General features: G+C 38.3%; 1 long non-coding RNA gene across 1 annotated transcript in view; it reads right to left on the reverse strand.

Moving 5' to 3' along the window:
- Positions 1-19,462: 19,462 nt before the first annotated feature.
- The window catches only part of LOC127645148 (uncharacterized), a 33,713-nt gene continuing 26,165 nt past the window's right edge, over positions 19,463-27,010 (reverse strand). Inside the window, exon 3 of the long non-coding RNA XR_007970763.1 lies at positions 19,463-23,123. This is a non-coding gene — a long non-coding RNA (uncharacterized LOC127645148). The remainder of the gene's footprint in view (positions 23,124-27,010) is intronic.

Consider the following 27,010-nt stretch of genomic DNA (forward strand, 5'->3'; position numbering starts at 1 on the left):
ATCTGTCCTGCCTCAATCAGGTCCATCAGCAAAAGAGTTCAACACGATTCAGCTCTGTGGATGGATTCATCAAATTATTAATTAAGAACATTAGAATTCTTCCAAACATTTGACAGTTGCATATTTAGTGTAACTCTGCACTCACATTTAAAGCAAACATGGATTTATTTTATGTTATGTTTCTGCCAAGGATTTTATATTATTTTAATGGATTTAGCCGACAACCCACCAACTGAACACAGTAAGATTTTTTTATTTTTTTTCTCCTCTTTTCTCCCCAGTTTGGAATGCCCAATTCCCAATGTGCTCTAAGTCCTCATGGTGACGTAGGATGAATCTGTTCCTCCGCATCTGAGACCATCATTCCACACATCTTATCAAGTGGCTTGTTGAGCGTATAACTGCAGAGACGTAGCGCGTGTGGAGGCCCATGCTATTCTCCACGGCATCCAAGCACAACTCACCACGTGCCCCACCGAGAGTGAGAACCACACATTATAGCGTCCACAAGGAGGTTACCCCATGTGACTCTACCCTCCCTAGCAACTGGGCCAATTTGGTTGCTTAGGAGACCTGACTGGAGTTACTCAGCAGTGGAGTTAGGATCGTCAAAATAAAAGCATGTGAGTGTTAATGTGCATGAATGAAATGTGCATGAATGAAAAATATTACTGTTGTATTTTTAAAATTCCAAAAGTCAATAATAATACCACTAATAATAATATTATTTATTGTTATTATCATTATTAGGCTTTTTTTTTTTTTGGCAAAATATAACAATATTTAAGTTGAACGAGTCCCAAAAAAACAACTATGTGAATCTAAGGTGGACTGATATCTTACAACTAAATCTAACTAAAACAGATCTGAATTCTTTGAAGTATAGATACAAATTGAAAAAAATTCGCAAAGAAAGCTTCTTTTCTATTGAAGACTTAGACTGTAATTTCTGTTAATTTTGCTGCTATGTTGTCCAGTAGACTATACATTTATATTGAAATAATCTGTAGTTAGAGGTTTGTATTTCTTTACATATAAAAGAGTACACCTAATTAGTTTCACACAATGATGTAAAGATATTCTAATCTGATTATGCAAAAAAACAACAGAGGTATTGGATCGGAATCGGTATTGGCTGATACTGAGATTTCAGGTATCAGAATATGATAGTAAGAGAAAAAGTGGTATCAGTGCATCCCTTATCTAAATGTATATTTTTTCCACTATAGACACAGTAATAGAGATCTTTAGTTTAAAATTTAATATGCACACAATAACTTTGAATTTGGCTTGCCCAAGTTTAACATGCTCTTCCGCTGCAACACAACAGGTTCACTGACTTTTATAGATTTAGACTTATAGTCAACAATTGCATAGTGTATTGCCATTGATGATTTTGCTCAATATCTCCTGCTATTTTGTCATTTTAGTTCATAATATTTATTGGCTTACAGATCTCACCTACAATGACCCCCTATACTATTCTAAAGCATTTACGAGGGTCTTATTTGTGGTCTTTATGTTACATAACAGCATTAAACAATAGGCTAACCTATGGAAGTCTAGTTATTTGTAATGTATAGAAATTTGCAGTTTATGTTTGGTAATTTGCATCACAACATTTTATAATATACCCTGCATTTTAAAACTGGAGCTGCATTGTTATAGTGAGTGTTTGCAGCGTTCAGTTGGTTAGTAGTAGCTTGTTAAATCCATTGTCTGGTTGCTTAACAAGCGACCACAGAGTTGTAATAAATAGGCAATGCTTAGAAGAATGTTAATGGTCTTAATACCAATTTGATTAATTCATCTGCGGAGCTGTATCGTATTGAACTCTTATTCTGATTAACGTGATTGAGACAGGACAAATGGCAGACCCACCCACATGTGCAAATCAAATATTCAAGCTTTGTAATAAATTTTTTATCCATCAGCAATTAAACATGAAAAATTAAATGAATTCTTACTTTTTAACTTTTCAAACAAAACGAAAAATCATAAACACAAGGTGTGTTTTTTTTTTTTTCCTATTTCTTTTTAAACTAAAAAACAAACACAATTCAAAGTATATTTGATTTTTAGAAAATACAATTTTTTGTTTCACTGCATACAGCTTAGCATACACACAATCAGGTTAGTGTTTGTTGATGAGTCACTGTGAGTGTTTCTACCATGACATCACATTGAGGCCTGCTTGATAAATTAACTTTTTCTTATACTTTCTTCCTTTATATGATTGATGTTTCTTTGTCTGCTTTCCCTGCTAAACAAAATAAGCATATCTGTGGCCTATATTACAAAGCAGGATTAAAGGGATAGTTCACCAAAAACTTTGATTCTCTCATGATTTACTCACCCTCCTGGTATCCCAGATGTATATGACTTTCTCCCTTGTCAAAAAATCCTAAAGGATTCCAATAAGAAAATTGTACAGGATTCTAATTAGAATTTCTATCATATTTTGGAACCATTCATATAGGATTCCGATAGGAATTGTCTTATAGGACAATGCATAAATATCCTGTAGGATTTTCTACAGGATTTTAATGGGATCCAACTGGGTCACTACTCAGGTTTATATGGGATTTCCTAAAATACTAAATTCCCTTTGCTTAAATTCACCTCAATATAGATATTGTTCACTGTTTAATTTATGTTGTGCAACCTGCAGTCACATTATAAACAACATGGCAGGTGATTTTGGCACACCAGTATTAGTGCACACATTTCTAAGGCACTGATAATGGACTGATGAAATAAAAAAACAAATCAACAAATGCATGTTCTGTTGTTTTAATTTTAGTATTTTATTTCTACTTTCATAACTTGAATGAATGTATTACTTTTTTACAGATTATATTCATTACAGACTTACACACACACACGCACGCGCAAACACAACAATAATTGAAATACAACATTAAACATATCCTGAACAAATAAGTCTGATTCACACAAACTCACACACAATCATTGTGGCTCCTTTTTGACATCTTACACACACACACACACACACACACACACACACACACACACACACACACACACACACACACACACACACACACACCCAATAACTGAAATACAACATTGAACAAATAAGTTTGATTCACACACAATCATTGTGGTGCCTTTTTGACATCTTGCAAACACACACACACACACACACACACACACACACACACACACACACACACACACACACACACACACACACACACACACACACACACAAAAATAACTGAAATACAACATTAAACATATCCTGAACAAATAAGTCTGATTCACACAAACTCACACACAACCATTGTGGCACCTTTTTGACATCTTGCATTCATCTGCATATTTCTAGGAGATGGCCTTCTTAATTAGACTTGCTTCAACATTTAATTTATTTTTGATGTAGCCTGTAAGGAAAGAAATAAACAGAACACAAGTTTACAAACCATAATGATTATTGTGGAATGGTATTGGGCATCTATGTTCACAATAGAACTCCTCAAGGGAAGGCTGTGCCTATATTCTTGTTTACTATTACATACTAGGGATAGGCATTTTTGTCAATTTCTCTTTTCGATAATTGACAGGTCCCAAGAAAACCAATACTCGAGTACTTAATGATCTCCATTAAAATTAAGCCAGTTTTATAACATATCCGGTATGACATATTTGGTATGGCAAGCTTTAAAAGGTAGCATACCCCCTCTGCTGAGGTTCCAAGCGTACCTTACCTCTGCGGTTAGCCTGTCAGTAGCGCAGTACTACGATATTGCGGTTATCGCGACAGCCCTCCACTGGTTTTGACATTGTGAACAGCTTTCCAATTGACTACATGCACTGTGTTCTCTTGGGAGTGACAAAGCAATTCATGGACTTGTGGTTCAATAGCAAATACCATGACAGCCCATGGTAGATTGGGACATCACATAAGCTTGTTGTGTACCATCAAACCTCCATCTGATATACCAAGAATACCACGGACTGGGAAAGTTGCGCAAAGGTGGAAGGCTGCAGAATGCAGAAGCTGGCTATTATTCTACAGTGGTCCTGTTCTGTACAAGATTCTTCCAACAAAATTTTTGAAACATTGGCTACTTCTGGTCACTGCAATATTTTGCTTTCTGAAAGACACTGTCACAGAAAATGACTTGGCAGCAGCAACATCCAAGATCACAAAGTTTGTGCAGGAGATACCAACGACATATTGCTTGTGCCAAATGTCCTTCAATGTCCATCAACACACGCATTTGCCCTTCTCTGTCAAGATGTATGGACCTCTTTGGTGTACATCTGCATTTTCTTTTGAGGGTCACAACCAGAAACGGAAGAGGTTGTGTCATGTGTCATTATATTCCATCTCAAATTGCACGCCAATTCAACATACTTCAGTCAATTCCCCAACTACTTAAATGAACAACAACTAGTGCTGATGTCTCAAATAGGGTGGGCAAACTCGTCAATGACTGGCTAGGTGTTTATCCTCTTGTTGCTAAGGCACAAAAGCTAGAAGGTCTTGTTTTGTCGGGATGTTCTCGACAAAAAATATTAGATCACAGAGATAAGTTCTTAATGCTCCCAGTCTGTGATCTATCTGAAAATGATGAGTACTCTGCAGAGACCTATGACAAAGCAATTGTGAATGGACAACTGTTAACGACAGAGAAATATGGAAAGGAGTACAAACACAACAGTTTTACTGTTCAGCTAAATAATGGTTGCATTGGAAAGATTGAGTCAATTGTAAATATCATACATGACCACAAAAACTATCCACTAATTCAAGTTCAGCTTTTACAAACCACACTTGCTGGTTTTGTGTCTGAAGGACCTCCTTCCCATATAAAAGAAGTGGTGCCAACTCCAACACTTACAATTGTAAAACCTCTAGAAATTGTCCGCAAGTTTGTGAACATTTGCTTAAAAAAGCATGCTATATTGCATTACAACCAAACAGCATAGAGCTTGACTGATGTATAGGCCTAGCATAGAGCTCAGCTGATGGCTGAATATTTTTATAGTAACTGAGCTGCATGGTGTTCCTAGTGTAAATAATTCCTTTTATTGTGTCGACTATATGACATTCTATCTAAATTGTATTTATATTATTTTATTTATGAATCCATCTATATAATGTATAATGTATATAATTTCTGAATTGAAATGATTAAAATGATCTTGCTGTATAAATGTTTATAATATTTAATTGTAATTACCTGGAAAAACAGCACAACATACAGAAATACAGATATTTAATTTAAAAAGATATAGCTACAGGACAAACTGAAATTTCATGAAAATAAATCGGTTTGAAGGATTCTAAGAATCCAATAAGATCCTACAAGAGTCCAATAAGATACCACAGGACAAAGTGAAATTCTATAAAAATATATCAGAATGTCCAATAGGATTATAAGAATCCAATAAGATACTACAGTATAAACTGAAATTCCAATAGGATTTTTTGACAAGGGCTTTCTTGTGCAGAACAGAAATTAAGACGCCAGCTCTGTATGTCCTCTCAAAGCAAGTGATTGGGTGCCAACATTTTGAAGCTCTAAAATCCACATAAAGGGAGCATAAAAGTAATCCATCTGACTCCAGTGGTTAAATCCATAACTTCAGACACAATATGGTAGGTGTAGGTTGAGGTCTGCATTCCAACCTGGGCCCGACAGGACCCAATAACCATTCTTTTTTTACATGTAAAACTTAAAGTACCGTTCTTTATGTCAAATTATCCATCAGGGATGGATTGGGATAAACCCCAGCAGATGTCAATGGAGACCCTAGACTATATATATTAATAGTTCCGCTCAGCAACAAATACTGTACATTTTAAATATTTAAAATGAATATTGTAAGTTTTAAAATAGTAATAGTATCCCTGATTACATTTATTTAAAAAAATAAATGTAATCTAAAATGTAAAATACATTTTAATGGCATTGAATGCCTGTCCAGTAAAATAATGTTTGCCATCCTATAGATACTGGTGAAGACAGACATTACATTGGGCATTATCAGGACCTTCAAATTTTCTGCCATATCATTAAACATTGTATCTATCATTAGTAGTTTAATATTGTACAGCTGTGAACATTTATTCACATCTGTGAATTCAAATTTTCTCTCATAAAGTGCAGATTTAGGCCTACTCTCGCACTTTCAATGTGTGCATTAGTTCTCTCGTGCTGATAACATGAGGATGGGAAACATACTCTTTGCGATACTGTACATCGCACCTGTATAAATGTTCTGGAATAAATTGTGTTTTCGTTATTGATGTGTTGGCTATCCTGGTCCACTAGCACTGACCAGTAAAGGTCAGTGTGGACCAGAATGGAAATTCACACTGGTTTAATCTGTATTTTCAGGAGGGATGTTTTTCATCTCAGACCAAAACAAGATTGTAAATACAATCTTTTTACTCTGTTTTGACCGTTGAAGTTTAAAAGACCTTGTGCCTCATATAGTTGTTGGGAAAAAAAAAAACATGAACAAACATGTGTTCCAGAAAAATGGTTTATGAGATACTGAAAATGTCTGCTATTATGCCATCCAAATTTTCATCATATGACATTTCTTTTAAAATTCTGACCCTATGACTTTAAAGGGATGTTAGGGAATGCAGCCTTAGTCACCATTCACCTTCATTGTATGGTGAAAACTTTTCCTTTTGTGCTTCACAGAAGAAAGAGAGTCCAATGGGTTTTGAACAACATGAGGGTGAGTAAATAATTACAGACTTTTTTAACTGTGGAAGAAGAAAGAGTTTTCTACAAGCTTTTCGCCTCTTTTCTCACTAGACAAGTGTTTGTTACTTGTTAAACTTTCTGCAAATTCCTTACATTAAGCAGCAAGTGTGTGTGTGTGTGGTCATTTACAGTCGGAGTGGTGGTGGTGTAGTGGTCTAATGATCATAACTGGTAAACTGGTAATCAGAAGGTTGCTGGTTCGATCCCCACAGCCACCACCATTGTGTCCTTGAGTAAGCCAGGTTGCTCCAGGAGGATTGTCCCTGTAATAAGTGCACTGTAAGTCGCTTTGGATAAAAGCGTCTGCCAAATGCATAAATGTAAATTATTTAGTGCTAACTGTAATAACTGTGTTCATTAATGCTAATTCTTCTAAATGTTTTCTTCTAAAACAGCACACATACAACACAAAAAGTGCATACAACTGTCTCTTTGAAAAAAAAAATTTATATTTACAAGATGTTAAATATAAATTCATATGTCTTCTGAATTTGATTGTCAGAAAATAACTTGCACATTTACATTATTTATTAAAAAGTGGTCAACTGGTATGAAGCACAAACATTAAAGACATTTGCTACAAGAAATTTGGGGATGGATGCATTTAGAAACAAAGGATAATTGTATTATTTAGACACACACACACACACACACACACACACACACACACACACACACACACACACACACACACACACACACACACACATACACACACACACACACACACACACACACACACATACACACACACACACACACACACAAAACTCCTCTCAATACATACATGTATTGATAAACGACCGTTTACTAAGCCAACCTTTCCTATTTTCCAGTCGAAATACCAATAAAACCCACTAGAGGAACTGTTGAGGCAGACAAAAGCAAATTTAGAGGAAAGCGACCTGTACACCAAACACCACCTTCTACAATTGCACTACACCTTTCCTGAAAATTCCTGGACAAGGAGGGAAGACACTGTTCTAACAACACACAAAAGAATAAGGAACTGTACCTCTTGGATTTGCATACCGTATTCAGCCCATCCCTGATGAGATTAATTCAAACACCTTGCCGTCTTCCCCTTGATCATAGTATCAAGCCGGTTTGTGTTAAATATTACATGGCTGATATAAAAGCCGGAAAATACTGAAGAGATGATCTGCACTCAGAAATTAAACTGCTAATGTTTCTATTACATAACTTCTTGGGGGAAATGGACAAGGCCATTCCCTTCTATCCCACACCGCTGTGGAAATCAGATTGCTCTTTTCTACTGTTTTCACCTCATCATAAAGGAGTTCTCATCTAGTGAAATGACTGCACTCACACACCCTCTGCTTTTAGATCCTTGTAGTATTCTCTAGGTATTTGCACATATTGCATGCGAAGCAGTTCATGAAACATTTTAAGCAGATAATTAAACATTTTAATGCTTTATTTTGAGCTACTTACAGTATATACAGTTTGGTTCAAAAGCCAGAATAAAAAAATGCTCATATTTTGTATTTTTATAATTTAATAAAGTACTTCATTAAAAATGATCAATGTAACAATTTAATTAAAAAGTTTAATTGAAAAATTAAGTTGAATTTCTAAATCATAAAACTCTTTGTCTGTTTCCGGATTTAAATTAGATTTTGAATCACAGGTCTTCTAAGTGAATTTCTTTTAACCCCTCTGTATTTTTACATAATTTGTTAAGGTCCTTAGTTATTCTTTCCCTTTATGCAGATAATAACTTTTAGTAGTTTGCAATTTGTCCCCACATTATGAGAATTCTGTTCCCCTATTTTTTTTTTTTTTAATAGTATTTCACTTCCCATATGCTGCAAGAGGCATCAGCTGTCAGGCTGAAGTTGTATTCTCCTGCCCCACCCCTGATGCCCCTATTCTTCCCATTTGGCTTAATGTTTTAATAGAAATTGTATATGTATTATTGTAATATAAAATAAAAAGACTGTTTATAACTTTGTCCTTGATTTGGGAAATCATCTGCTCACAGCAGTAGCATCATATATCTTCACTAACATCACAACAAGCTTCGCTCACCTGCTGTGTAATTCCAAAATGAGCACTGCACAATAATTGCAGTAGGCCTATACAAAAACGCCTATGCAAAAACGCTGAAAGCATTATATCCCTTGGATAAATCAAAATCTAAAAACATATTTCCGTGCTGTTATTGTAATGCTGGAGTTTTGAATATTATCCTGGGAGCTGTCATTGCATTACAATTCACATTTAACATCTTCAAAAAGTCAGTACAGCATTTTATATACATATATATATATATATATATATATATATATATATATATATATGCACACACTGGTGGCCAAAAGTTTGGAATAATGTACAGATTTTGCCCTAATGGAGCAAAATTATGGATTCTTTTTTTTTTACACTTTTTTTCACCAAAGTGTCATTCAACTGATCACAATGTATAGTCAGGACATTAATAACGTGAAAAATTACTATTACAAAGAGTTTTTTTTTTTTTTTTTAAATCACAATGGAAAAAACATGGTGGAATTTAACATTCATCCCTCCAAAAATGTTTTTTAAGAATTACTCATTTTAATTGTATGAGAAATGTAAGTGAATTGAGTAATCTTTAAGTAGTGTACATATTGATGAATTCAGAATAAATGTTTTAATTAAAATTAGCTAGGAGTATGACATTTAAAAACTTAGTAAACAAAATAAATATGTTTTAAACAAAACTGTGTTGAAATGGCAAAGCAACTAGCCTACATTTGCTTTAGAATTAATTGAACTCATGTTATACTTCACAAAGATAAGCATATTTAAATAAATCAAATTTAAACTACATTTGTTTAAATCTTACTTTTGCTAAGAATATCGTTTTTTTTTCTTGTTTATTCCATAGAATTAAAATAGCAACTGTGCAGGATTCTTGCCACACCCTATTGTACAGGATGTGAAAAGCACATCCACAACCTCCAATGATAATGAAACCACCTTCATTATTATAGAGGATAGTAAGCTGCATAAAAAAATAAGGTTTCATAAAAAAAAAAAAAAGTACTTTCTTCATGAGACTTCTGTTGCTTGTTGCCATTTACTTGTCTAACCTCTGACTACTGAAGTGTGTTAAAGTGAAGTCTATAATATCACAAGAACAGTCTTTTACACTGCAGATGTAATAACCCCCCAAAAATATTAAGTGGGGTTATACATCATTAAAGAGATTTTTGACTGATAGCGATATACCTGCTTCACCATGTTTCTGGTAGACAGTAGGGTGTTTCACAGTGGCTCCCACTCAAAGTTCATTTTGGCATACATGTATGTGCTTGAAACATGATTTGTTTATTTAAAAGTATTTTCCAGTTCTGTAACACAGCCTGATTTTTATTTGTTCGAAAATACTTCTCAGTATGTCAAAAGGTTTTATATTGTATGGAAAATTGTGTGAAAATCCATTCAATTGCTGAAGCACTTTACTTTAATTTATGTTAGTTATGATTTTATGTGTATAGCAAATGAAAATTAACTGAAATAAATGAACAATGAATTTACATTATATGGTACAAAATGTCCTCTATATGAAAGAAAATTAGTTGTTCAAGTTACCTAATTGCTTAAGCGTGCCTGCATCACACATGTGCAATGTCTGTCACTGGAGGCACATTTACTACACACGAGGAATGATGCAAAACATATATATTTTGTGCATATTGCCAAAATGGCATGAAAATAAGCAAGCGCACTCAGAAGAGCCATTTGCTCACTCAAGATGAGAAACAGATGAATAGATTTTACACTTGCATGTAGAGGCAGTGGCTGCAAAAAGGATAGAAATTATAGAATTGACATTTGGAGTCCTGTGGTGAGGGCCTTGATATAATAACACCAATACTATCTTTGAATAACTAAATGAGTAATACATGAATACTGTATGAGATAATACATGGCAGTTGCCAACATGATTCTTGCTTAGAATTTCCATTTGTGGTGAGGGCGGTTACAGGACCATATGCTGCTCATATTACACCAGGACGGTGGCACAGGATAAGGAGTGGTTGGCCCCTGTGGGGATTGTATGTGGACATAGATGAAAAGGGAGCATACGCTCATGAAAACCTAAATACATGAATGCATAAATTACTAACACAGACTGATGGATCTCCCTAATCAGCAAAGCAAATGCCTGAAATGCTTTCCGTGCATATAGCTAGAGCCAATAAAAAAAAAAAAAAACATAAATTCAAAGATAAAAAAGAGGGACGTTTATGTGCCTTTCCTCCTTCCATATCTAAGAGATTTCTGACTAATAAATATAAAATGTGGTTCAAACATCCACTTATGGAAATGCTTTTATTTAGCATTTTTTCTAATTTAATGCAGTTTTTTTTCTTCATTATAAACTATATTATTAGCATAGTATTTTGAGTAAAAAGATTATTTTTTACATTTTGGAATTGTATATGTATTTGGTATGTCCCTTTTTGCTTTAATGGCATCATGCACTCATTTTGAGAGCTCAGTTTGTAGAAAACATTTCGATCCATCCATGTTATACCAGCATGATTTGAGAACTTTCCAAATTGCATCTTGAGTGTTTCATTTAAAGCAAGGAATTCTGATCTCTTCTACAAAGGAAAGAACATGATCAATGTCACTAATGTGCTTATTTGATTACTGACTAATCTTAAATCTAGAAATAGTGCACAGTCATACATCTGAAATTTTCTTTGTTGTAAATGTTTCAAAAGTGGTCAAAAGGTGTTCTGTTTATTTACAGGTTTAAATTAGATTTTGAATCCCAGATTTTCAATATGGACCAAGACTTTTGGACCCCACCGTATATCTGAAGCTGAACAGATCTTTAAATGTTTTCTGCAGATCCCATGCGATTTCTATATATTGTCAAAATTCATAAATCCACATATATCTATCGGAGGAAAATAACAGGCACCAACGAGCTTGGATAAAGTCGTCATCTTGTTATTAGGCATCCAATGAGCTTGGATAAAGTCATCTTGTTATTTGAGGTCTCATCTCTGCAATTGTCTATCTGTTATGCTTGCCTATTTTGAAACAACTTTAAGGTAACTTAAAAAATATGTGGTTTCACCACAGTATACATGAATTCAGGATAATTACCCTCTCCTCTCATACACATTTACATCAAATTCATGTGCACGCTGTGTCCTGATAGAAACACAAACAGCTTGGGATGTGCTGATTTTCATTACAGTAGCTATTTGTCACTGTCTCACGTGTCGCTGGCTCGCGTAATCAGCATTGCCATGGGATCCTTGATTTTTTCTATGGTAACGCTGATTATTCCAGCTTGCTTTGAGCGGGACCAGATCGCCATTAGTTCCCTGGCTATATCTACCGCACTCTGTTTTGTGTTAGTGCTTGATTGTTGTTTGAGTCCTGTTACTTAACACTCTCTCCCTCTGCCCTCATATATCCTGTATCGTGTTCTGTGTATTGGTTGCTAGTCTGTGCTGTGTGCAGGGATTGTGGTTACCTTCTAGTCTGCACCATTGAAATGGTGGTGTCTCAGGTAGTGGTACTCACATTACTGGTTCAATGACTCCCACATCTCCGTCAGCCTCTTGACACGTCGGTAGACAAGGAGTTACTGGTGAGCGCAACTGCTCTGAGCAAAAACACCATACAACTTCCACGAGGTCAGTTGTTTTCACTCTCTGTTCCCGAGAGGGAGACCATGAATAAGTATATTACTGATTCTCTGGTAGCAGGTCTCATCCACTCCTCCTATTACACTGCAATGGCGGAGTTCTTCTTCGTGGAGAAGAAGGACAGCTCACTTTGACCCTGCATTGATTATCGGGGGCAGAATGATATCACGGTGAAGAATCGTTATGCTTTGCCATTGATTTCTTCAGCTTTCTAACTCTTGCAGGGGACTACCGTCTTTATGAAGTTGAACCTACGCTTATCACCTGGTTCGGATCAGGAAGGGTGATGAGTGGAAGACAGCCTTTAACACCCATAGGGGGCATTTTGAATATTCGATCATGCCGTTCAGTGTGCTTCGGGACATGGTTGATCGATTTCTTTTTGTTAAGATTATATTCTTATCTTCTCCCAGAATATCGACGACCATGTCCAGCATGACACGCAGGTGCTCCAGCGACTGCTGGAGAACCGACTGTTTTTTTAAGGTGGAAAAGTGTGTTTTTCATGCACAATCTGTACCATTCCTGCATTTCATCGTCTCGTTCAAGGGAGTGCGCATGTACCCTGTTAAGGTCAAAGTGGTGTCTGATTGACCAACCCCAGATTCCCACAAGTCTCTTCAAAGGTTTCCAGGGTTTGCAAATTTTTACTGACGTTTCATTAGAAACTTCAGTCAGCTCGCCAGGCCCCTGATGGATCTCACCTCCACATGTACCAAGTTTTTTTGGTCCTCGAAGACAGAAGCCGTGCTTTCTAAATTGAAAGAGAAGTTTACTACCTCTCCCATTCTTAGTACTCCTGACACTTCACGTCAGTTCATGGTGGAGGTGGATGTGTCAGATTTCGGGGTCGGTGCTATCCTATCACAGCGCTCTTCCTCGTACGGGATGATACATCCGCGCGCCTTTTTCACACCGCCTGTCCCCAGCCGAATGGAATTACAATGTCGGTAATAAGTAGTTGTTGGCTGTCAGGTTGGCCTTTGGGGGAGTGCCGTCACTGGTTAGTGGTCTGGACTGACCACAAGAAGTTGGAGTATATCCACGGAGATAAACGTCTTAACTCCAGACAGGCACGTTGGACTCTTTATTTTACCCACTTTGATTTCATTTTATCGTACCATCTGGGCTCCAAAAACACCAAGCCTGATGCCCTATCCCAATGTTTTGAAGTCAGGACCTCTACCACCCCTCCAGATACCATCCTCCCCGCCTCCCGGATGGTAGGCATGGTGTCCTGGGACGTGGAGACTAAAGTCTTTTCCGCGCTGCATAACACCACTTTGCCCACCGGATGCCCAACAGATCTGTTACTCGTTCCTCAGTCAGACCAGACGCATGTTCTCCAGTGTGACCAATTGTCCAACGTCATTGTCAGGATTCTGGTGGCCATCGCCTTGCCCTGTCTTCACCTCTAATAAGACTTCCTGTCAGCCTCCGGCCACCCTCCTCCAATCACTGTCAGTCCCTTTGAGACACTTTTCCCACATTGCCATGGACTTTGTCACCGGTCTCCCCCATCCCATGGCAACACGGTCGTCATGATTATGGTGGACTGTTATTTGAAGCGGCTCGTTTTGTTCCCCTCCCCAAATTACCTTCAGTGAGGGAGACAGTGGTTGAAGTAATTAATCACATCTTATGCATTCATGGCCTCATGGTTGATGTGGTTTCTTACAGAGGACCCCAGTTTGAGTCACGGTTTTGGGCCGAATTCTGCTGATAGCTGGGGGATACTGTCAGTCTGTCCTCTGGGTCCAATCCCCAGACTAATGGGCAGGTGGAGCGGGTGAATCAAGAGCTTGAAAAGACCTTGTGTTGTGTCGTTTCCCGTAATCCGTTTTCTTGGAACTCTTATTTGGCCTGGGTTTAGTATGCCCACAATTCCTCTCCATCGTTTTCTAAGGGGCTATCACCTTTCTAGTGTTGCCATACCCCTCTGTTCTCTGCTCAAGAACCTGATGCCCCGTCCCATCCGTACACGCATTTATCCAACAGTGCACATGGCGGATAGCCAGAGAAGCCCTCCTCCAGACTAGTGCTCCGATTAAGAAGTTGGCAGATTGCCACCGGTCTAAACCTCCAGCTTACATCTGCGGGCAGAAGGTCTGGTTGTCTAATAAAGACATTCCTCTCCGACTCCCCTCTCGTAAACTGGGGCCCAATTTCATCCCATCCCACCCCTTTTCCCATCACTAAAGTCATTAGCCTTAGTCATTAGGTGGTCCATCTCAAATTGCCCCCTCTCCTTAGTCATGTCCACCTGGTGTTCCATGTTTCTTGTGTCAAATCCGTCATCTGGTCTAGTCTTCATCCTTCCACGCCTGTCTCAACCCCGCCTCATCTGGTGGAGGGCACCCCGGCTTATTCCATTAAATGGTTATTCGATGTCAGACTCAGGGGCAGAGGGGTTCAGTACCTGGTAGACTGGGAGTTCTTTGCTCGTTTGTTGTTTGAGTCCTGTTACTTAACACTCTTTCCCTCTGCCCTTGTATGTCCTGTATCCTGTATCATGTTCTGTGTGTTGGTTGCCAGTCTGTGCTGTGTCAAGTCAAGTGGTTTTTATTGTTGTTCAACCATATACAGTTAATACAGTACACAGCGAAACGAGACAACTTTCCTCCAGGACCATGGTGCTACATAACAACATCATAGGACAAATACAGAACCACATGAGACTACACAGACTAAATAACATTTCTACATAAACTGCACATGCAAACGTGTGCAAAAAAAGGATGGGACAGTACAGTAAATTACTAAAAGGAACAGAACAACAGGCACAGTAAGCCGACCAGTACACATTTGTAATCTGAGTAGTGAGCAGTGTTTGGCGATGGTAAACAGGAACACCGGTTGCTCCGATGTCCACGTGGCATAAAAGTCGCGCTAAGTAACAAAAATAGCACCATTTTGGATCCGGAGTGGCCGCTGCATGCTACCGCGCCGCCATCTTGGTTATGTGTGCGCCGGGATTGTGGTTACCTTCTTGTCTGTTACCTCGCCTCTCTTGATGCTTGTCCTGAGTTCCCCTCAGAGATACTTCACAGCACTGGATCTGTTCTGCACACGACCACTACGCACACAAGCCTATGAACATACTACTCTACAGAGGATTCCTTGCGGATCTACGTGACACATCCACTACACACATAAGCCTACGAACACACCATCCATCTCCAGCTGCAGTCAGTGCCAGATTCCCCTCTCGAAGCTTTACCAGCCTAGCTGTGTTTGTTAAATAAACTGATCATTGTTCTCCGCACTTCAATCTTTTGTCTCATCCTTCCTGACAGCTATTATTTCTGATTCATATTCAGAAGTCTAAATCATTGGGAAAATGTAGTTGTTGACATGGAATATGTTTTCTTTATTTAGCTGTTTCTGAAGCTCTGCTGGTAGAGAGTGGTGTTAGTAATGTCATAATAATATCATATGGAACACACACACTTATAAAATGTATACCTTGAATGCACTCTAAGTCGCTTTGCATAAAAGCGCCTGCAAAATGAATGCATTTAAATATAATGTAATGTCTAGTATTTTGTAAGCGGCTGATAATGGAACTTGATGTAGGTGGAAGTCAATAAGCGTTTATTTTAAAAAGCATTTTGCTAATACTTTTATAATTATTATGCATGCAATTTTGATCATATTAATCGAGAGAGTACTTGGAATATTTGTACTTACACTGCGGATTTGATTTGATTTGAAATGAATTAGCAAATTCAAAAAGCTTATTAAAATGATGATAAACATGATGAGAAATGGTGACCTGTCAGAGCGCCTAAAGTATTCAATTTCCCTTATAAATAAAAGGTTTTCAATTTCACTACAATTAAATTTGTACCTAAAATCTTGCTGTTCATAGAATGTATATTATATTTACATATATTTGTGTTATTTGTGTATATGTATGTGCATAATGTGTAAAAAGTGATTAACTTTGCTGGAGGACTGACTTCTTTTGTGTGTATGATTGTTATCCAATCTTTGCTTTGTCAAATCAAACATTGTTCATGATATGGCACGTCCATCTCCTCCACCCATCATGTGTGAAAAGCACTGGGGCTTGTGCCAGCACTGCTCAGGAACACAGACGCATCCAGAGAAAGACTCGACTTAACTGCTGGGGAGAATCAGATGATGTAATGCATCTTAATCTCATCTTAGTCCCTTTCTGTAATCATGAAAGGCCACATTTGTTCTTGTATTTATCATTTTATTTTATTTAAAAAATGGGAACCACACTGGCAGATGAAACAGAAGTTCCATGTGCTTTAAGCAGGCATGTAGCCCAAACAACTTCCAAGAAGGAGACAACAGATCAACAGAGGGTGAGTCTGTTAGGGGTCCAAATTTGAGAACCACCGTGTGCATTTTAAAAGCAGTAGTTGTTTGCTGGCTTGTGGCATATTGACTTGGTGCAGTTCTCTGAAATGTTCAAAAGAAACCCTATGTGGAGAAGGTTGCTGGTTGGCAGAGAACAGGAAGGTTGGCAAAAAGAAGATCTGCCTGTCCATTCAAGCCACTCATTTCATGCACAATTACATGACATAATTATTATTATAACTTACTTGCCTAACATAAATGAGCGGGAATGAGCTATGCAAATTTTTTCATTCATAATTATAGTAGTGGCAAACGTTTTCAGCATCATGCTTTATTACTGTAGAACTCAATAAGGCACAGATACGTTCATGTAGTCACCATATTATTGGGTGTTTGGGTGTAATTGACAAGTTTTTTTTACTCATCCTTCATGTGATGTTTCATTTTCTGTGTCAGTAAATTCTTTATGGTTTCCTTTACAAAATCTAACCTAACATTTGTGTGACAGTAATAACTGAAACGTTAACAAAAAATGGGGCATAATTTTGATAGTCTTCACGCATAGTCTTCACGCTCAATTAAGCTATATCATTTGCATAGTCTTCACACGCAATTAAAGGAATAGTTCACCCAAAAATGTAAATATACTGATAATTTACTCACCCTCAGGTCATCAAGATGTATCTTCTTAAAATCAGAATTTAAGATTTTCAGTATTTCATTTCAGGCCTTCTCCTTTGAAATAGAACAATACTTATGTATTTTTTAACTACAAATGTTCAGGGTGATAAGCCAGAGATTCAATCGCTCATGATCATGTATATGCCAGCGATGAAAACAATACACTTATACAAATACAAATCTACAACAAAGACAATTAATCTTTTGTACAGTGCTCCACTTGTAAACAATGACGCGCTTCCTGCCTCCTCCTCTGAGACACGTGACCTTACCAACGAGCTTACTTCATCCCTCTCATGAGCGCTCGTCACAGAGGTGTACGGAAGTGAACATTTGTAATTAAAAAGTATTTTCAGTAACTTAGTAAACAGTATATTTTGTTTCTAAAAATAATCAATCGTTTGGATTCAGAAGAACTTTATTTGTCGACTGGAGTCGTGTGGATTATTTTGATGCACCCTAAATATTTAGTTTGGACCTTCAAAAAATGGAGTACATTCACTTGCATTGTTTGAAAGAGAAGGCCTGAAATGAAATCCTGAAAATCTTAAATTCTGTTTTGATGAAGAAAGAAACTCAGACAGATCTTGGATGGCCTGAGGGTGAGTAAATTATTAGAATTATCAAATTATCATTATAATTTGGGTGAACTATTCCTTTAAGCTTGTGTTGGGATTGTAGCTCCATACTGTTATAGTGAGATACAGAGTTTGTTTTAGCCTATTTGCTTAACTGTGAGTTGAGCACTCTTTAGTGAGGTCCTCATCTTTTTGCATTGACATGAATGTTAATTTAAAATAATTTATAGTTCAATTAACTATTAATAAGCTTCAGACAAAGTTCACGCTGACAAATAGAACCTGCATCATTGCACAGTATTTTCTCTCCAACTACTTTTATTGCCGCAGGGCAGTGAAACAGTTATATGGACTGTTTTGGCCAAGATTGAGTAGGCTGGAGTATCCAAAAATATATTACATATACCACCCACCACTGAAACCACCTGAAGGAAACTATGATTTTTTTCATAATGACTTACAAAAGATCACTAAATCCTAGACTCTCATACGTACCATGAATATGTGTGGCAGAAAAAGTCTACTGCAGCAGGATGTTAAAGGATTTGACACAGTACTAGCCTTGTTCTATATATTATTTTCCAGTCTGAAGTGCCTAATATACTGTATAAGTAGTAGCCTGCTTTCAGCAGCAGTTGACTGGCATGGGAATTTTTAATCTTCCACTATAAGCAAAGAATTTGCAGTGATGAGAGAAATATGCGAAAACTGAACTGAATACATATTCATATTTTGCGCGGTTGGGGTTGAGGGGGGGTTGTGAATGTTTGGTTCCTGATGAGACAAAAAACACAGGCAACAATTCATTTTTAAATATATGTTATTGTGCATTTATTAAAGACATTTTTAAAGACCTACATGTAGATATGCAATATATTTTTGAAGTATTTCCAAAAGATGCTACTAGTGAATTAAGTAAAAACAATGCCTATGGGAAAAATAATGGAAAGATGACAGGAAAGATCCCTGTCATCTTGAGCTCCCCTTTTATTACAGCACCTTTACAAAAACCGACTCGTTTATCCATTGTTTATTGCTTGCACCTCTATAATCTTCTTTGTAAACTTGCACACATTTATATTCAATACATTGTGATAAAAAAAAAAAAAAATTATTATATAATTGTCAGGACACACAGACTTCCGCATCCACAAGAAGACCTACCACTTCGCTAGTGGTCATGGTTATCCCCATGTTGCATTTGTGAGCTTAGATGATGATTCAATTCCATCGTAAAATAAAAAAAAGAGTACAAATTACTGTACTTAATATTTCCCACCTTATGCGGATGTGCCCGAGTGACCAAAATGCACAACAGAATTAAATATTTTGATGTCAAATTAAATATATTCATTACTACACCATTCAAAATAATGCATGATTCAGTTTCTTGCATGATTTAAAATAACCCCCCTCACCAGGTGGTCTCCTGTTGCATTTAGGGGGTCTGAGGACCCCTTAGACCCCCGTAATTTGCGCAGTGTTCATAAGTACTCTGCATGGCACCATAAATTCATGTCAAATGATCTAGAATCATATTTTGAATCACTGCCCCAGTGACTCTCGAAGTGTTGTTGAACCTGTGGGCATGTGTGAGCTCCAGTTTCCAGGTGAAACGTCCAGAGTAGCACTTTTTGGTAAAAAATTATCTAATACAGTCAACAGGAATGCATTTTTTAAACTCTTCCCATAACCCAAATCCCAAACCTAAACTTAACCATCAGTGAAATAATTTTTTTATTTTAGAGCGAAAATTCAACTTTCGAATCAGTTGTGCTAGAAGTAAATGTGTTCACTCGTAAAAATATGTTAGCCCATTTTTAAGATTTTCACATTTCAATTTCATAACAAATTTCCAACATATTGAATTGTGTATTCTTTAACAAAATTCAATGAATAAAACTGACATGATTGTTGCCGTGAATGATACAGGGAGACCAGCAGATTAACATAGCTTGTTGTCATGTTGTACTTTAACACACTATCACAGTTTATGCAGTAAACGTAATATTCAACTAGAGAAATGGTCCATGATTAGCAAGAAAATCAAGGATACATGTCTGTTTTTAATTCAGTGTCGCTGACAGGTTGTGACATGTAGGACGCAAGCTATAGCGGCAGATGACTGTATTGATAGACATTTCTCTCTCTGCTAGCAAGATTACTGATCACATTTGTGCAGAAAATGATTAATCGATGATCAATAAGCTTACAAACGCAAATATTATCGTGTATGGTTTCACACTGCTGCGGTTAAATAGCCTCTTCGGGGTGCTTTGAATTTTGAATGGTTTAAAATCAAATGACATTGAACTCGTCTAATTATTGTGCTAAATATGCACACCAGAGCAAAAGGGGAAAAACACTTTCTTACCATTTATCAAGTGCTGAAACAAGTGAAAAACGAAATGGAATCATTGGTGTAACAGTCACTTAAAGTAGGCTACTCTTCTTAACATTACCCGGTGTCTAAAAATGAGCCGATCCTGTAAGAGGTGCTGAAAGGAAAAAGTGAGATTCAGTGCAACAGTCAAAGACGTCCATTCAGCTTATCAGTCAGTATCATTGATCTATAAATAAAATAATTAAAATAAATTTAAAAAACTGTGCAGATGCACACAAAAGCATGTTTGAACAGCCACTTATTCGCCCTATACTTGAAAACCTGACCCAAACTCGGCCGAAAAACCTGACAGTTTTTGGGACTCGTCGAGCTTGTCGTGATGCAGACCTGTATTGCACGTGTAGAATAACAGAATAGTGATTTTGATATTCAAATAGTGCCATGTCATGCGGTTAACGGATTGTCAGCTATCCATGCATGTCCCTAGTCAGTAATTCAGCTGAATGGGCTTAATTTCAGGGTACATGAACTTTTGAAAACAACATGTCAATTTCCTGTGTGATTATGTTGTAGAATGGGAGTCATACTGTTAAGTTAAAAAAAAAAAAAAAAAATGGACACTAGGGATGCCATTTATATTTTTTCAACTAACCACTGAATTGCACACAGGATTTTGGGATATAAAAGGCAGGGGTCTTCATAGTTTTTCAGGCCAAAGATTCATTAGGCAATAGAGAGATGGAGCAAGGACCCGTTACAAATTGTCTAAAACTGAGTGCTGAATTTTAAGCCTGGCCTCTGATATGCATATAGTAGCACATTATGATAATAATATGTTAATACAGTAGTACTATGTGCATGTTATTGTACATCATTATTTGTACATCAATTTTCATTACTATAACGGAGATATAAGCATCATAACAAATATTTTTCATACTGTGTTGCAATCAAAATCATAATTTAACAGTTACAATTCTTTCAATCACAATTATTTTAATGGATTTTGCTGAGTCATACAGTACATTTTAAATTTACTGTAAGATGGAAAAGTAAACGTTTAGCTGAACTTTAGATACTCCTTCAGTGAGATGACTGATCCTTGTGAGTTCCCCAAAGCCTGTCTATTCTGGGGGAGATGGAGGTGTTTGGCACAATATCATATAAGCCTCAGGCTGCAGTCTTAAACGGTTTTAATTTTCAGGTAGGTGAAGTAGGAAAATGCACATTGTGAAGATATTCTGTCACAAAAGGCTCCTCGTGGCCTTTGCTGCCTGCTAGGGAAGTACAGTGCTTCTAGCAAGAGATCCAGAGTTGAATAAAAGGTCATGACTCATATCAGTACTTAAGTCGAACCTCCTCTGTCACTGTTTTAGCCATCTGATGTCTTTGAAAGGAAACTGTATCCATGTCTTGTCCCTAAGCCATGACTTTCAAAAAAATACTTTCCAAATTGCCTCTCGGGTGCCTACAAGTGCGCTAGAATTAAATGCGAAAGCACAGCAGAATAACCCTAGTCATACACTGATGGAAACATGGAAAAAAATCCCTCCTTGACCAGCTCTCTCCATCTTTTTATTTCTTTAGAAACCATCCATCTGGTCGTAGAGCTGAATGGCATGTGTATTACGGCCCAGCACAGAACTGTTGAGTCCGTTCAGCTCAGAGAATATGTCTAGATATGCCAGTTTAGTGAGCCAGATCTACCCTGTGCACGTCGATGAAGTAGAAACTCACGAAGAGCTGTGTGAAACACAAACACGCAAAACAATACAGATCCACAAAAAAGCCAACGGACTTCTAAATGATAAAGTAGCGTGTTGTGTTCTTCTGCAGCAACACACATTGAGAAGCAAAAAGATATGTTTGCAAAGCACTCCTCTTAATAAAATGAATAGCATTCACAACAGAATCCAGAATATCTGTAAAATTAAATCTGCAAATTCTGCACTCATTTCTTCGGCAAAGAGAGACTCACTGTGTAACATTCAGTGAGTCCACAGTGCATGTGGGGCTAAGTGTTATCAGTCCACTTTTCAGACCATCTTCTTGCATCATCATGAGTGACCAACACAACACATTTTGCATAGGGTATATTATTTTCTCTGAAAAACGTATCAATTACTTTGAAAATTTCAGAACTTGCCCACTGTGTCCTTAAAGGTAAATCCAAACTTTATATCTTTTCAAAATATTTTCGGGACTTCTCTCATTTGTGTTTGGTCATACTGTAGCTGCTACTGCTGCAGCTGCATCAGGTGTGTTAGCCTCCACATATGGATTTGCACCAGTTGTTTCTGAAGAGTTGGAGTCTCGAGCTCCGGGCGTAGATATTCTATTATGCTCATTAGTATTAATTATTAATCTGTTGTGTTTGCTAGCTGTAGTCCTCTCAGTCTTCATTAACGATCACTTCACATTAACAATCTCATGTATCGACGTGACAGCAGGGGGATGCAGGTGTGCCGTAATGGGGGTTAGGGTGATTCTAGGGTCCCTGAACAGACAGGGGGCCCAGCAGAACCCCCAAGACTTTTCCTGTGTGATTTTGTTGCAAATGGCCACTTCACAATGGAGAATGCTCTTGCTTGATAATAAAAGATGATCTAATCTGTGGAATCCCCCTAAAGACTTTCAGTGGTAATTTCCCAAAAGTGCTTGTTAAGCGCTAAATTCCTGAAGTTCCAATGCGCTTCCATTTGTACAGTGCAGCATGACTCTTCTGCATCCTCGCTCTGATGAAACAGTGCTGACAAGCAAAAGACAAGAAAACATAATGTGTGCCATTACTGTAGTAACTGTGGAAACAGGTATTAGTTCACAGAAATGTTACAAATTAATGTTAAAACTATAAAAGGGGAGGAAGAAGTGTACTTAGTTTTATTTTAACAAAGGCAGTTTTATTATAACAAAGGCAGATTTAATTAAAGATTTTACAGTAAAGGTTTAGGCTCGCTGGCATAGAATTGGGGGAGACGGGGGCCTCAATGCTGTGAAGGGGGTGATTTGTATCATGCATCTGTCCTTGTTTCTATATTTTAATCAGAGCTGAAAATAATTTTGCATGAGATATCTCATAGTTGCATGGCTGTGAGTCTGTCATATTGAGCCAAAAAACGTCTCGGTTACGTAATTAACCTCGGTTCCCTGAGATGAAGGGAACGAGACATTGCGTTACTAACGCATATGGGGAGTGCCTTCATACACGACCTATTTGAGGAGCGCCTTCATACACAACCTATTTGAAACCTCTCTACAATAACGCCAATATTCTAATATTGGCTATGGTGTTTGAGCCAGCCTGTTTTGGCGCAAAACTGACTGCTCGTTTCGGCGTGAACTGACCGCTATAAAACAGGTGCACAGACACCATTTCCTCAGAATTTCGGACTGAGAACAAGGAACACATTGCTCGTGCCTCAAGAACTCTGAGTCTTGTGGTGCAGCTAGCGTTCGCAATGTCTCGTTCCCTTCGTCTCAGGGAACCGAGGTTACGTACGTAACCGAGACGTTCCCTTACGACTTCAGTCCACTTGACATATACTAACGCATATGGGGAACAGAATCCCATCACGCCGCACTACACAACATAATTTCCTCGAGAGGAAACATGGCGGCGCAGTCTTATGGGACGGCGACCGACATGTGTATGCCGCAGTGAGTGATCCTCATGATGGCCAGGAGGAGAGCACTCATAATGAATATATGAGCTATAGCCATATAGTATGAATTACTCCTTATGAACCCGGCCGGGAAGGGAGTTTATTTATAATGAAGTGCTTGTGATTTATGGCATTATAACAGCCTGAATGCAGGCGGTTGTGTAAATGATGTGGAGCCCGTACTTAAAAGGGGCATAAGTATATATATATATATATATATATATATATATATATATATATATATATATATATATATATATATGGCCAATGAATAGCAAGGACTTGTGAAGATAGAGATGTTACTTCTAGGTTGTACAACCTTGCGAACGTGTTTTGTGAGGACCATCCTGCTGCAAAACATGTGTCTTGTAAGGACTAGACCCCGAAGCTGCCGCCAGGCGCCGCCATTTGCGCCATTTAGAATTTCAGCCGCCGCCAGCCAATAATTTCGTAAGCCAAATTGAGCCGCAATCTGATAAAGTTTGGCTGAGCCGGCTAGAATTATTTGCATCAAATAATAATTCTATCACATAGAGACATACGAAATATACTGTATAAACAATACACAAGATCTATTTTCCCACTGGATTCATAACAGCACAGTCTTGTGCTCGTTGCTACGATACATAGACTCACAGTGAATTGATGACCAATTAAAATTGCTCGTTTTCCGTACAGAAGAAGCGATGCATTTTTTTCTCGCACTGAGGTGAAATGGCGGAAATAAGCAAGCAAGGTAATTTTGATCTCACTTAAACACCTGAATCAAAGATTGATGTTATGAACCAAATATTCTGGAACGGAGAGATTTATAGCACTGAACGTGATATTACTGCAATGGCAAACGATCATCACTTGCTCCTTCAAGGTGTAATATGATAAGCTTCATCCATGATAATGCCAAGTTATTGTATACAACTTAGCCTACATACATTTAGCCTAAACACAACACATTCTAGGCTATTTGAAAATGTTGAGTAGCATACAGACTACAAAATAAATATGTGCATACGTTGTGAAAGTAAAATCTGGTGTTTTCTTTATTACATTGTATTGCATTTTGTAGAAATATAGTATAAGCCATGCATTGCTTGGAAATATTGAGATCTAGTAAATCAGTATAACATAGACATCTGTAGACATGAAGTGGCAGCTTCAGCCATTTGCTGCTATGAAAAGTTTGGCGGCTGCAGCAGCCATTTAGGTTTTGGCTGAGCCGGCTAGCCAGCCAATAACTTCATCAGCCAGCCATTATTCTCAAAACAAATGGCTTCGGGCTCTAGTAAGGACACACCATTCGTCCATGCCCAGGAGGAGGCCATGCCTCTATTTGAGTGTGCTTAACACCAATTGGACAAGTCTGAACCTGCGATTCATAAGCCAGGGTAAGAAAGTCTTTGCTTGGAGAAGGACATACCTTTTGCACGTCCTCCATAGCATATAAAGATCTGATCAGACAGTCTGCACTGGCAAGTAATTCCAACATTATCAACACCAGCCCTGGCAATTCCAAGCAACTTTTCTCTACCATACATAACATCCTCAAACCGCAAACTCACTCTCATTCAGAAGCCACAGAAGAGAGGTGCAACAATTTCATCACTTTTTTCAGAAAAAAAATAGACACCATCCGTTCCCTGCTATCCAGTTCTTCCACACTGCCTGTCCCAACTGCCAACCCACAGCCTGGGATGTCCAAACCTCTCTGCTGTTTTTCGGTCATCTCACAGCGAGAGGTTGAGGACATCATCAAAAAGATGAAACCATCCACCTGTGCCCTGGACCCCTTCCCCACAGCGCTGGTAAAATCCAACCTTCATGCCATAAGTCCCCTCATCACAAAGGTCATTAACCACTCCCTCCAGGCTGGCCATGTTCCATCAACACTGAAAACCGCTGTCATCAGGCCATTTCTCAAAAAACCCACCCTAGACCCAGAACCAGTCTTTGCCAACTACAGGCCCATCTCCAACCTTCCTTTCCTTTCCAAGGTTCTGGAAAAAGTAGTTGCTGCACAGCTCCAGGACCATCTAAAAAAAAACAATCTGTTCGAAAAATTTCATTCTGGTTTCCGCCCTGGCCACAGCACAGAAACAGCCCTGGTCAGGGTCACAAATGACCTGCTGATGACTGCGGATGCTGGCTCCCCAACTCTTCTCATCCTCCTGGACTTGACTGCAGCATTCGACACTGTGGACCACAACATCCTCCTCCACTGTCTAAATTCCACTATTGGAGTTTCTGACTCTGTCCTTGAGTGGTTTTCATCCTACCTCACCGGGAGAACTGAGCATGTCGCCTTGGGGAGGCTAAATCCCTGACACACAACGTAACCTGTGGTGTCCCTCAAGGCTCAGTGCTCGGCCCCACCCTGTTTATTCTCTACATGCTCCCCCTTGGCCAAGTCATCAGTCGGCATGGAATTTCATTCCACTGCTATGCTGATGACACTCAGCTCTACCTCAGGACAAACCCAATCCCCTCTGCTGCCATGCCATCATCCACTCTGACTACTTGCCTGGAGGAGGTAAGGGCGTGGATGAAGCAAAACTTTCTGCAGCTAAACAGCTCCAAGACTGAAGCCATCTTAGTCGGCACTCCACATCAGATTCGGTCATCTGACATGACCAGCATCACCTTCTCTGGTCAAAATATTCCACTTTCAACATCAGTCACCAACCTGGGTGTTAAAATGGACTCCCATCTGACCTTTGAGGCTCATATCAAACATCTCTGCAAGACCTCCTTCTTCTACCTGAGGAACATCGCCAAACTACATCCCACACTCACTCCGGCAGATGCGGAAAAGCTTGTCCACGCTTTTGTCTCCTCCAGGCTGTACTACTGCAATGCGCTCCTCACCGGGATCCCTGAGAAAAGCCTTCAGAACCTGCAGTACATCCAGAACAGCGCTGCTAGGATCCTGTTGATGGTTCGCAAACATGACCACATCACCCCCATCCTTAAATCACTC

The sequence above is a fragment of the Xyrauchen texanus genome, chromosome 6 (assembly GCF_025860055.1).
Source record: "Xyrauchen texanus isolate HMW12.3.18 chromosome 6, RBS_HiC_50CHRs, whole genome shotgun sequence".
Taxonomy (NCBI): domain Eukaryota; kingdom Metazoa; phylum Chordata; class Actinopteri; order Cypriniformes; family Catostomidae; genus Xyrauchen; species Xyrauchen texanus.